A 14337-nucleotide genomic window follows, 5' to 3' on the forward strand; every position below is an offset into this window, starting at 1 on the left:
ATGGTCTCTATGTTTTTAATCCTTCTCTAGAAACAAACATAATCGAAACTACATCGTAAATGATCCCCAAGAAAAAAACTCTTGATATAGTTAATCCCACATGCCTGTGGCATTATCGACTTGGCCACATTAATATAGATCGTATCACAAGGTTGGTAAAGGATGATCCTTTGGATTTTCTAACTGTAGAAGATCTTTCAACCTATGAAACTTATCTTAGGGCAAGATGACGGAGAGACCATTTACGAGAAAACCTGGAAGATCTACAGGCACGCTTGACCTTTTACATACTAATGTATGTGGTCCCATGAATGTTAGGACAGGTAACCAACACGTTTATTTTATAGCATCCACCGATGATTTCTCACGGTATGGTTATGTGTACCTAATGAGACATAAGTCTGAATCCTTTGAAAAATTCAAAGAGTTCAGGCAAGAAGTCGAGAAACAGTTAGGAAGACAAATTAAAGCCCTTCGATCAGATCAATGAGGCAAATATCTCTCCGACGAATTCAGGGACTACTTAAAGGACAATGGGATTGTTTCACAGTTAGATCCTCCTGCTACACCGCAATTAAATGGTGTGTCAGAGAGGAGGACCAGACTCTATTGGATATGGTCCGATCACTTCTCGTACACTTAGAACTACCTACATTCTTTTGGGGATACACATTAGAGACTACGGTATACGTGTTGAATCGGGTTTTAACCAAATCCGTTCCTAAGACTCTATATGAGCTATGGACCGGTAAGAAATCAAGTGTAAGACACTCGAGGATTTGGGGTTGTTCGGCACATGTTAAAAGAAAAGTGTTGACAAATTCGAATCTAAGATCAGTTGTTGCCTATTTGTAGGCTACTCCAAAGACTCTATAGGATATTTTACTCTATGACCCAAAAGAGCAAAAATGTTTTACAGTTGAAATGCCCATTTCTTGGAAGAAAATTACATCATGAACAATTATCATCAGGAAGTTGTTCTTTATGAGGATAGTTTAGGGGTAGTAGAAGATGTCCCACATGCTCTAGATAATAACCAACCTATAAGGTCTACTCGGATATCCAGGCCTCCAGCTCATTGCAACTATGACCAAGAAAGTTACTTGGTGGAAGCCATGACCAGTGAGGAAGATCTTGTGACTTATATGGAAGCTATGTTGGACATAGATTTCTTGAAGTGGGTAAATGCCATGAAAGCTGATATGGACTCGATGGAGATCAACAAGGTCTGGACTCTTGTAGACCCGCCCCCTAGGGTGAAAGCAATTGGTTGCAAGTGGATTTACAAGAGGAAGAAAGGCCTAGATGGTAACGTTGAAACCTATAAAGCTCGACTTGTGGCAAAAGGGTACACTCAGAAAGAGGGAATTGACTATGGGATTTCTGTTAGCTATAATAGCATACCATGACTATGAGATTTGGAAAATGGATGTCAAAACCACGTTCCTGAATGAAGATCTTACTAATGATATTATATGCAACAACTGCAAGGTTTTAGAGCTATAGGTCAGGAACACATGGTATGTAAACTTAATCAATCCATATATGGACTTAAGCAAGCTTCTAGGAGATAGAACATCCGGTTTGACTCTATTATCAAACAGTCTGATTTTGAGTAGAATCCAAATGAACCTTGTGTTTACAAGAAGACAATGGGAGATAAGGTTAAGTTCATGCTTCTGTATGTAGATGGCATTCTACTAATTGGGAATGACGTAAGGATGTTAATTACAGTGAAAGTGTGACTTTCACAACAATTCTCCATGAAAGATCTTGGAGAAGCTTCCTATATCTTGGGTCTTCGACTCTAGAGAGATAGATCAAAGAGGATAATATGATTATCCCAGTCTACTTACATTGACAAGGTCGTCAAAAGATTCCAAGAAAGGAAATGTTCCTTTTAGGCACGGAGTCACTCTCTCCAAGGGCATGTCTCCCAAGACACCCGAGGAGATTGAGGGCATGAGAGAGACTCCCTATGCTTCAGCCGTAGGGAGCATCATGTATGCCATACTGTGCACTCGACCTAACATTACTCAGGCAGTGAGTGTGATAAGTAGGTTTCAATCTAACCTAGATCAAAAGTACTGGATAGTTGTGAAATATATACTAAAATACCTTCGAATGACAAAAGAGTTTTGTCTGGTATTCGATGGTAGTTCACTATTGATCCAGGGGTATACTAATGCTAATTTCCAGTCAAACTTAAATGATAGAAAGTCTACATCTGGTTACATCTTTACGGTGGGGTCCTGTGTAGTCAGCTGGAAGAGTAGCAAACAGGGGTCCACAACAGATTCCACAACCGATGGTGAGTACATTGCTGCAAGTGAAGCTGCTAAAGAAGTCGTTTGGATGAAGAAGTTCATTCAAGAATTAGGAGTAGTTTCATCTAGTTGATTTCAAACTTCTTGATTTTTGTTTTGCAAAAATATATTTATATAGAGATATACTTATATGTTATGATTTCACAAAATATTTACAAAAGGTTTTAAATCCTAGGATCTATGTGAGTAGAGAGTGCAACACTGTACCTTGCAGTCGAGGGAGAGGTCATTTTTTATCAAGCAATGTATAATCATTAAGGGCTAAGAGGTTAAGTGTAAGACTATTAAGTGTAACACCTGATGGGATAATCTTGCATCTGCCCACAGTCCTTGGGCCTTCACAAGATGACTTGACCCAATGACCATTTAGTGTAAATATTGGACCCATTTCATGGTAATGAACTCAGGGGTTTACTATGACCTACAGTGAATTCAGCCAAACCTTATAACAAAGGTTGGGCTAAACCCATGTGGTTGATGTCTAGATCAATGCTAGGGTCCTATGCTATACAAAGACAACCAAACTAGCTAGCATATAATGGGTTAAGTGAGCAATATGACTTAATGGGCCTAAAGCCCATTTCAAACTGGGCTTAAGTGATTTAATTAAAATGGGCCAATTTGGGTTTATAATTTGATTGGGATTAGCAATTGGATAAGATAGGTCTTATTAACTTGAGAGTCCAAATCTAAATACAAGATTTAGATTATGAAATCTTATTTCTAATCAGATTAGGAAGCCACTCCTGAAAGGATTATAAATAAGGGGATGAATTCCATAGAAAGAACACATTCTTTTTTGTAGTCTTTTCTCTCCCTCTACTCTTGGTGCCACCCTAATTTGGTCTCCACCTCCTGGAGTGATCAAGAACCATTCTTGATATTGTGTCTTGGTGAATAAACAATCTGAAGTCGTGCTCACACCACCCTACTCGATTCCTGTTGAAGAATCCTAGGTTCTTGCTAAAGAACCCTTCTTATTGATCATGCCTCAACATACGTTGTGTTATCTTAAGTGGAGGCAGATTTGGTATCCTCTTTGGGCGTGAACACTTACGTTGGGAGTTCCTTTTGATTCCGTATCAGGTATATCCCTATCCCTCTTTTGGTTTCAGATTTGGTCCTATTTTGTTTCAAGAACGAACCTTGAAAATGCAGTTTTCTAAATCAGGGAATATGATTCATGGATGGAAGAGAAAATTTTTTTTTGAAATTTCACCGAACCTCCCTACAAGGTTCGGCCATTCATATGATGGATCTCCCATCCTTCAAGGCCCAGTATATTAGGCCCGTGTTTTAGCTGACGAGCCTAAATTTATGTCCCTTCTCGACTTAAAATGGGTTTGGCCAAGCTAATTCATTGGGCTACCCAACCCATTAACAAGTCTAATCCAAGTAATTAAAACTAGGTAATCCATGACCATGGCAATTTTACCTGCACCAGCACTAGCATCTCAAAAAGATGGAACATGCCCAATAAAATACTAAGGTAAATGTTGGGACAAAATTGGTTTTCATTTTTTATTGTACACTGGAATCCTCCAAAATGTTTTAAATTCCTTTCCACACCCAGAATCAAACTCAGCATTCGAACAATTTTAGCTTCAATCATAGATTCTCTCAAGAGGACCTTGATAGCGTTTGTTGATGTTCTTGACACAATCCTACTCAATAAAATCTTTATCTATGAAGATGTTCCTCCATCCCCAACCCATGACCGGCCAAATGTGTCCGTGATCAGGCAAGGCTTTTATGAGAAAGCATGAGCCTGACCTAAAAAAAAGATGGCCCCCATATATTGGGGCCGTGTCCAAGCTAGTGGGCCTAATTTCATGTCAAAGCCTAACATAGAACGGGCCATCCTATCGGGCTCTTGACCCAAAAACTAGTTTAATCCTAGTTAATCAAAATCGGGTAAACCACAGCCAATGTAATTTAACCCCCACTAGCACTAGCGTCTCCTATAAGTCACAACATACCCAATAAAATCCTGAAGTAAATGCTGGGACAAAATTTGTTTCCCCTATTCGTTGTACTCAGGAATCCTCCTATATGTGTTAAAATCCTTTCCACACTAGAATGAAACTGAACATCCAAAAAGTTTTAGCAACAATAGATAATTCAATTCTTACATGAGGAATTTGATAGTCATTGTTTATGTTCTTGACAAAATCCTAATTGACAAAATCTTTATCTATGAAAATATTCCACCGTCCTCAATCCAAGCTCGACTAAGTGTGTTCGGCTTAAAAGAAAAAAGATAGGCCAGGTATATTGGGTCATCCGAGCTAGCATGCCTAAAAGCTTATCCATGCAGAATTTATAATGGGCCTGATAGGGCCAACCCATTGGGCTCTTGACCCAATATCTGGTCTAATCCCATGTAATTGGAATTGGATAACCACGACCAGTGCAATTAAACCCCCAGTAGCATTAGCGTCTCCAGAAGTCACAACATACGTAATAAAATCTTAAAGTAAATGCTAGGACAAAATTGGTTTTCTCTATTCATTGTACTCAACAATCTTATAATATGTTTTAAAATCCTTTCCACCCTAGAATGAAACTCAGTATTCAAAAAAATTATATTCAACAATGGATAAATCAATTTTGACACAATATTGCTCATCAAAATCTATATCTACAAAGATGTTTCACCATTACCAACCCAAGCTCGGCTAAGTGGGCTTAGTCTTGGGATGGGCGTTTATGAAAAAGCCCAAGCCCGATATATTGGGCCCGCATTCGAGCTAGTGGTCCCAAATTTATGTCCAAACCCGACCTAGAGCGGTGTGGACCAAGCCAACCCGTCGAGCTCCTAAAACAAATACTGGTTTAGTCCAAGGTAATCATAATCGAGAAACCCATGACCAATGCAATTTTACTCAGAAATCCTCCAATATGTTTTAAAATTCTTTCCACCCTACAATGAAACTCAACATCTGAAAAATTTTAGATTTATCAATGCAAACAATTATTCTTTCATTATGACTTTGATAGCCATTGTTTATGTTCTTAACAAAATCCTACTCAATAAAATCTATATCTAAGAAGATTTTCCACCATCACCAACCTATGCTTGGCTGAGTGGGCTCAGGCTTGGACTGGGCTTTTATGAGAAAGCCCAAATCTAGCTTGAAGAAAAGACAGGTCTGGTATATCGAGTATGAGTCTGTTCTAGCAAGCCTAAATTCATGTCCAATTGTGACATGGAATGGGGTCAGACCAAGCCAACCCATTGTGCTCTTTACCCAAATAACTTGTTTAATCCCAAGTAATCAGAATCGGGTAACCTACGACCATCACAATTTAACCCACACCAATACTAGAGTCCCTAAAAGTCACATCATACCTAATAAAATACTGAGGAAGATGCAGGACAAAATTGGTTTTCCTTATTCGTTGTACTCAGGAATCTTCTAGTATGTGTTAAAATCCTTTCCACCCACAGAATGAAACTCAACATTCGAAAAGTTTTGGCTTCAACAGTAGATAATTCAATTTTTACATGAGAACCTTGATATCCATTGTTGATGTTCTTGAAAAAATCCTATTCAACAGAATCTTTACCTACGAAGATGTTCCACGGTCCTCAATCCAAGCTCAATTAAGTGTGTTCAAGCTTGGGCCCAAGCTTGACCCAAAAAAAGATGGGCCCACAATATTGGGCTCGCGTCTGAGCTTACATGCCTAAATTCATGTCCATGCTAGACTTAAAATGGGCATGACTGGGCCAGCCCGTCGGGCTCCTGACCCAATAACTAGTTTAATCCCAAGTAAATGGTATCGGTTTATCCATAACCCCTGCAATTGAACCCCCACCAGTACTTGTGTCCTTAGAAGTCGCAACATAACTAATAAAATCTTGAAGTATGTAGGCCAAATTTGGTTTTCTCTATTCGTTGTACTCAGAAATCTTTTAAAATATTTTAAAATCCATTCCACCCTAGAATGAAATAGGAATCCAAAAAATTTATATTCATCAATGGATAAATCAATTCTTTCTCTAGGACCTTGATAGCTATTATGATGTTTTGACACAATCTTGCTAAACAAAATCTGTATCTATGAAGATATTTCACTTTCACCAACCCAAACTCATCTAAGTGGGCTCGGTCTCGGGACGGGCGTTTATGAGAAATCCCAATCCCAGTCTGGAAAAAAGTAGGGCCTAGTATATTTGGCCCAAGTTCAAGCTAGTGGACCTAAATTCATGTCTAATCCCAACATAGAATGGGTAAGGCCAGACTGGTTGGTTGGGCTATCTGACCCATTAACGGGTTTAATCCCAAGTAATCGAAAGTGGGTAACCCACAACCACTGTTGTTTTACACCCACCAGCACTAGTGTCTCTAGATGTTGCAACATACCCAATAAAATACTGAGGTAAACGCTGGGATAAAATTAGTTTTCATTTTTATTTTACTCTGAAATCCTTCAGTATGTTTTCAAATCCTTTCCACACCCAAAATCATACTTAGCATATGAAAAATTTTAGCTTCAACAATAGATAATTCAATTCTTTCACGAGGAACTTGACCTTGGTAGCTATTATTGATGTTCTTGACAAAATCCTACTCAACTGAATCTTTATTTACGAAGATGTTCCATCATTACCAACCCAAGATCGGCTAAGTGTGTTCGTGCTTAGGACGGGCTTTTATGACAAAGCTCAATCTCGACCAAAAAAATGAGCCCTATATATTGGACCCGCATATGAGCTAGCAGGCCTAAATTTCTGTCCAAGCCCAACTTAGAATGGTCTAGACCAAGTCAGCCCGTCAGGCTCCTAACCCAATAACTGGTTTAGTCCCAGGTAATCGGAACTGGGTAACACAAGACCAACATAATTTTACCCCCACTAGCACTAGCATCTCTAGATATCGCAATATACCCAATAAAATATTGAAGTAAATATTGGAACAAAATTGGTTTTCTTTATTCATTGTACTCAAGAATCCTCCAATATGTTTTAAAATCCTTTCCACCCTAGATTAAAACTCAACATCCAAAAAATTTTAGATTCAATAATGGATACATCAGTTCTTTCACTAGGACCTTGATAGCCATTGTTGATGTTCTTGACAAAATCCTATTCAATAGAATTTATATCTAAGAAGATGTTCCACTATCACCAACCCAAGCTTGGCTAAGTGGGCTCGGGCTCAGACCATGCTTTTATGAGAAAGCCCAAGCCTAGCCTAAAAAAAAATGGGCCTAGTATATTAGGCCTACGTTGAGCTAGCGGGCCTAAATTCATGTCCAAACTTGAATTAGAATGGGCTAGACCAGGCAAAACCATTGGGCTCCTGACCCAATAATTTGTTTAATCCCAGGTATTTAGAATCGGGTAATCCACGACAAATGCAATTTAACCCTCAGTAGCACTAGCATCTCTAGAAGTTGCAATATACTTAATAAAATCCTAAAGTACATGCTGGAACAATTTTTTTTTCTCTATTTCTTGTACTTAGAAATCCTCCAATATGTTTTAAAATTCTTTCCACCCTATAATGAATCTTAGCATCTGAAAAATTTTAGATTCAACAATGGATACAATAGTTCTTTCCTTCCACCCTAGAATGAAACTCAACATTTGAAAAATTTTAGATTCAACAATGGATACAATAGTTCTTTCACTAGGAACTTGATTACCAATGTTGATGTTTTTAATATAATCTTGTTCAATAGAATTTATATCTATGAAGATATTCCACCATCACCAACCCCTGCTCAACTAAGTGGGCTTGGTCTTGGGCCCAATATTTATGAGAAAGCTCGAGCCCAGCCCAAAAAAAAAGTAGGGCCAAGTATCTGATCTATTGGGGACCCATTAGCCGGTCTAATCCTAGGTAATCAAAACTAGGTAACCCACTATCACCACAATTTTACCCCTACTAGCACTAGTGTATCTAGAATTCACAACATACCCTATAAAATTCTGAGGTAAATATTGGGACAAAATTGGTTTTCAAAACCGGACCAGAAAAACCAGGAACTAGTTAGGTAATCGGTTTCATTTTTCACCAAAACCGAATTTTTTTTCCAAAAAAACGTTGATTTGGTCAAAAAATCACTGACCCGAGTGGTTGAACCTTTCGAACCGTTCAACGGTTTTGACTGTTTTTTAATTTCTTTTGTCAAAACAGGTCGGCCGTTCGACCTGGGAACCGGACCCCTAACCGGTTTGTTATCCGGATCGGTTTTAAAAACCTTAGTTTTTGCTGCCCGTTGTACTCTGTAATCCTCTAGTATGTTTTAAAATTATTTTCACTCAAAATAAAACTCAGCACTCAAAAAATCTCGGCTTCAACAATAAATAATTCAATTCTTTCACAAGGACCTTGATAGCCATTGCTAATGTTGTTGACAAAATCCTACGTAACAGAATCTATATCTATGAAAATGTTCTACCATCTCCAACCCAAGATCGACTAAGTGGGTTTGGGCTCGGGTCAAGATTTTATGAAAAAGCCTAAGCCTAACCCAAAAAAAGTTGGACCCAGTATATTGGGCCCACGTCTAAGCTAGCAAGCCTAAATTTATGTACAATCTCGACTTATTATGGACCGGGCCCGAAAGGCCGTCAGGCTATGCGACTCATTAGTAGGTCTATCCCAGGTAATCAGAACTGTGCAACCCATGACCACTGCAATTTATCCCCCAACAACACTAATGTCTCCAAAAGTCACAACATACCTAATAATATAATAAGGTAGATGCTGCGGCAAAATTGGTTTTCCCTGTTTGTTGTACTGAGGAAACCTCTAGTATTTGTTAAAATCCTTTCCACCCCATAAGCCTAAATTTATGTACAATCTCAACTTATTATGGACCGGGCCCGAAAGGCCGTTCTTCGTAGAGTCATTATTGACAAGTGACCCTACATTTACAGCCTTCCTAATTTGACAAGTCACAACAATAATACCTCAAAAAAATCCTAAATTCTGGGTTTTATGGGTTTAATCGTCTTATTTTAATATCATTTTTTGTTCAAAAGGATTGGATTATTTAATTGGTTATTTTCTTTTTTGGTGCCATTTTTCCCAATTTGAAGAATTTCTCATGCGTTGGACTCAGGCTAAGGTTCAGGTTCATTGAAAATTTAACAAATTTCCATTCACCCTAACCATATTGCAACCCTATTTTATAGTTCGAATAAAAAAAATTGCAAATGAAAAAGTGATTTTATGATTCACTTTTGCTTTAGGTTTTATGTTAATTATCTCTATTGTTAAAATGATACGATAAAAAAAAATAAAGTAGAGGCTCAAGCGAAAGTAGAGATGTCACTGGGTCCGATTTGGAATGGGTCTGCCTCAATCCAAACCCAACCTGAAACGTTCCCAACTAGTACTCTCCATCCAAATCAGCTAACTAAGAGAGTGTTTGGTATCGTGGTGTTGGACTCAAATTCACATTTCTGATGGGATTATCCAATTAATATACCAACTAGGGGTGGCAATGAGCTGAGCTTTTTATGAGCTGCTCGAGCTCGACTCGTGAAAAGCTCAGTTCAGCTCGGTTTCAGTCGAGCTCGAGCCCACTTCAGTGGCTCGATTAATAAATGAGCCGAGTTCGAGCCTACTAGAGCTCGGCTTGTGAGACTCGTGAGTCGGCTCGAATATAAATGATATATAATATATATATAATAAAATTATAGAAAATAATATATATAATAAAAATATTATAATTATTAATGATTATAATTCTTAATTTTTAAATATAAAATTTTTTTTTATATATAATTTTTATTTTATAAAATATATAATACATCTTTTTATAAAATATAAAATGAGCCGAGGCAAGTCGAGCTCCAACTTATGAACTTTTGACTCGAGCTGAGCTTGAGCTCAAGGTTTTGCCTTGAACTGAGCTCGAGCTCGAGCCTTATAGAATAGTCTCGAGCCAAGCTCAAGCCTGATACTATTCGGCTCGACTCGGCTCGAATCCACCCCTAGTACCAACTCGAGCCTTCCTAATTTGAGATTTTATATAGAAATAACAACTTAGGCGATGTTTGGAATCGTGGCCATTTTTCAAAAAAAAAAAAAAAAAACAATGCCACATCGGATTCACATAGGCATTTCAACAAACACCCATATATATGAATGTTTGGTTCAGGCGTTTATTGAAACATCGGGACCCCATCGATGCATGAAATGCCAAATAGCATACAGTTGATTGATGTGTATCCCCCAGCGGTTGACTGATGTGTATCCTATGTGGTGTTTGCCTGTCAGCACATACATGAAAAATGGTGATAAAAATCATCTTACTAAACAGCATAGTGTTGCTCTCTGCCTACGTGGTAGAAACGTATTTTTGTGAAAAACGGGTCTTGAAAGCATGGGCGTTTTTTCTTGAAAATCGGTCCCAAAAAGTGCCCACGCTTCCAAACACCATCTCAATGTTTAAACTCAAAAGGTCTTCAAACATTGCCTCAAGAAAAATTTGTATTGTACAATCCAATAGGCAATAGCAATACATAACCCTTGTACCAAACACCTCTTAAATAAATAAAAAGGGTATCAACCTACCCCACCCCATCCCATAAATGCATGTGTACTTAGAGGTGTAAATTGGGTTGTGTCGCCCACGGCCCGACCTGAATTTGGACCGGCCTGACCCAACACAACACGATGGCATGTGGGCCATGCCAGGCCCACCATGATGGTCTAGGCCATGATGGGCCTAAGGTTCCAAGTCCACGGGCCCATAGCCCATGTGCTAGCACGACCCAACCTACAACACGATATGCGGCACGTCCCACGGGCCCGTAGCGGGCCACGCTTAGCCCACCTGATAAACTAGTCATTGGGGACCCCCCCCCCATGACTAGCTTTTAGGGTATTTTGGGCAATTGAATTATGTTATTTACTCCCACTTCAAAAATTGCCCACTTATAACCATTTAGAAACTGCGCACTTATAACAGTTCAGAAACTGCCCATGAATTATAAATAGTTTTGTCTTAGAGATATTGCCACGTGTGAATGCATGTACACGTTTAGTAGTTCCTATAAATAGCCTCATCCTCCACCATTTTCAATTCCTATAATGATCAAAGTCAATAACAATAGGAGAAAGTGATGAAGTCAATATTTTTTGTATACTCAATAGTTGTATAACATTTTTTCAAATTATTGTAATTTTTTTAATTTGATTTAATTTATTTGATATTTTTTAATAGCATATTTTTTTATTTTCAATTTATAAGTATATTGTATTTTTTATATTTTATTAAATTATTCCATTTTTCAATTTTCATATTTCATTCATCTAACCATTGTATGCTTTGTATCATTCAAATTTAAATGAAATAAAATTCCTATTTTTCTTCAAATTTGTTATTCACTTTGAGTTTTTGTCTTTTTGGCTTCTTATTCAGTTAAGTATTTTTTTTATTTCTTTGTTAAATTTCTTATTTTTTCAAATAGCTCTCAAAGGAAAGTTAAAGTTTTAGTTTTACTTAACAAAGAAATTAAAAAAAAAAGTCAAAAAATAACAAAAAACCAGTCTGGTCCAGCATGGCCCATGCCCAAGGGCTGGCCTGTGGCCTAGCTCGGCATGGTCCAAGCCCACCGCATGGCCTACAATCTATCCGACCCAAGCCCGTGGCACGACATAACACAACATGGCATGGGTCCACATGGGCTTGGACCATAATCCCTGTCGAGGCAACCCCAAATTATCCCCAAAGAGAATGACACGGCCCAAGACTATGACGACCCAGGGGCTGGCATGGCATGACCCTCTATGTGTAATTGTATACTCAATCAAAACTAAAATATATAAATGGGTTCAACTATGATAGCTTTTCGGATATCATAGCTTTATCAAATTCCATGGATGGATTTTGATTAATCAAAACTCTTTTCATATCATAGCTTTTCCGCATCATAGAGTTTTGACCGATCAAACGTCACCCATAAATTTTGATAAATAACATATATCAAAATTCTGGTTTATTGGTAAACTGTTTTTCGGATATCATCAAGTCAAACTCATATAAAATATCTCAACGCTACAATGAATTTAACATGAATCTATCTAATCCCGAAATTCCAATAATCCGATTCTAACCTAATAACATTGAATCGGTGCGCTTTACCATTTAAATTGACCCACTGACATCCCTATTTAAAAGTTAACGTAACCGCAAACAAAGCTCTAACAAAGTCCAAGAAGCAAGGTTCATGAATCTCAAGTCTAACTTTCGGAAAAAAGTCTAACCACCACAAATAGCGTGAGTGGACCAAAGATGATATTTGGAAGGGCATTTTCGTATTTAACCGATAAGCTAAGGACCTTCTAGACAAAGTGAGAAACCTCACCTCCGCGGCGAATATTAAAAGCGCCACAGAATTGACGCTGTCATTAGTCATTACTCCTTAGTCCTTAGTCATCATCTTTACTTTTCAGCGCCAACATATCAGGAACGCGTCCCAAATCGACGACACCCATTCCCAAGTCATGTCCATTCAAATCCGTCGGATTCGAATCTGAGGACCCCCATACTTTAACTAAGTCAATATACTCCCCTCTTTGACCTGCCAATCAGCTTGCTGAAACAGGTTTGACAAAGCATCACATCATTTCCACAGGTAAAGAAGGTGGAAGGATATCGAGTCATGAACCAGTGGAGGAGGGGAGGCCGGCTGGGCTATATATAGAACCTCCCTGTCTCCTCTCCTCTGCAACCTTTTTCCCATCTCCCGATTCATGGGCTCTTACATCTGGGACGTTTTCTAGTTTCTTGATCTCTTCTGTTCTTAATTTGGGTTCTTCGTTCTTCTGCTCTCTTTACCTGGGTTTAATTAGTTCTGTGTTTGGAGAAGAAAGCAGAGGAAGGAAGAAAGAGAGAAAATAAGCAGTAGAAAGAGATGGGGAAGTACGTGGAGATATTGGATGCGTTCAGGATTGCAGCAAGGATTCACTCTCACTGCCCACAGACGGCTCGGATGTACTACCACCCTCCATCCAACTGCGACGACGGCGACAGCCACCACCAGCTCCCCGGTCACCCTCACAACGGTACCGCCGGTGGCAGCAGCGCAGTCTCTGATGTCTCCGCCCGGATGGGTAGTTGCAGTTCCATGGCTATCACCTTCGATACCACATACTTGATGGGTTGTTTCTGGGTTGAGCAATGAAGTCACCTCTTTGCTCCAGAAACATGTATCTTTGATTCATTTGCTGTTACCCTCCATGACTGGTTTATCATTTGTCCACAGTTCAGTTGTTAAATGCAATCCAGAGATTCTTCCTTCTAATCTTAATCTTCCAAAAGTCTCTCGCTATCTCTGTAACTTTTGGCTGTGTTTGGTTTCAGAAGGAAGAGGGAGGCCGGGAGGGAATCGAATTGCTTGGTTCCCACGTTTGATGGAAGGAGAATTGGAGAAGTAAAAGATAATTTTCTAGGGTTTCTGTGCCGACCAAGTATTCTCATCTGTCATCTGAAGTCCCAGCCGTCCACTACATCAATTTGAAAAAAAAGAATTAAAAATTAATTCCATTTTTATTTTGAATATATTATTTTATTTTTTGAAGCCAGAAATATATTAATTGTCTTAGTGTGAACGGAATCGCTGTAACCGAGAGACGTATATGGATTTGTTTTGTTGTTTTTTCTTTATTTGGTAAGCCGAAAGCGCGCGTCGTCAGTGCTTGTTTCACAGAATTGTTTGTTTTCTTTTGTTTTTCTTCAGTTCTTCCATGTGCTTGGTTGGGTCCACCGCTCACGGACTCACGGTCACGGGTGAGGCTGGAGCGGCCGAGGGGGAGCTCTTGGCCCAGTCAGACTGGTCCGACCAGTGTTACATACGAGAGTCTTACCCTCTTCCAGTCTTACAGGTGCATTTGAATCAAGCCGATATCAACTTTGACATGTCTTGACTCGGTTTGACTAAAAGTTTGGTTTGGATTATATTTTCTGTTTGAGTTTGGTTCAATTAAATATTTAATAAACTCGGATTTATTTCAAAAGCTCAAAAGTAAATTTGTTTGCA

The 14337-nt window shown here is 38.7% G+C and overlaps 1 long non-coding RNA gene across 1 annotated transcript; it reads left to right on the forward strand.

The window, feature by feature from the left end:
* The first annotated feature begins 12923 nt into the window (after positions 1-12923).
* LOC148872400 (uncharacterized) lies at positions 12924-13964 on the forward strand. Its single transcript, XR_016107057.1, has 2 exons — positions 12924-13562; positions 13662-13964. It is a non-coding gene; the product is annotated as an uncharacterized LOC148872400 (long non-coding RNA).
* The last annotated feature ends 373 nt before the right edge of the window (positions 13965-14337 follow it).

The sequence above is a fragment of the Nelumbo lutea genome, chromosome 2, assembly GCF_056320005.1.
Source record: "Nelumbo lutea isolate HS-2025 chromosome 2, American lotus-T2T, whole genome shotgun sequence".
Classification (NCBI taxonomy): domain Eukaryota; kingdom Viridiplantae; phylum Streptophyta; class Magnoliopsida; order Proteales; family Nelumbonaceae; genus Nelumbo; species Nelumbo lutea.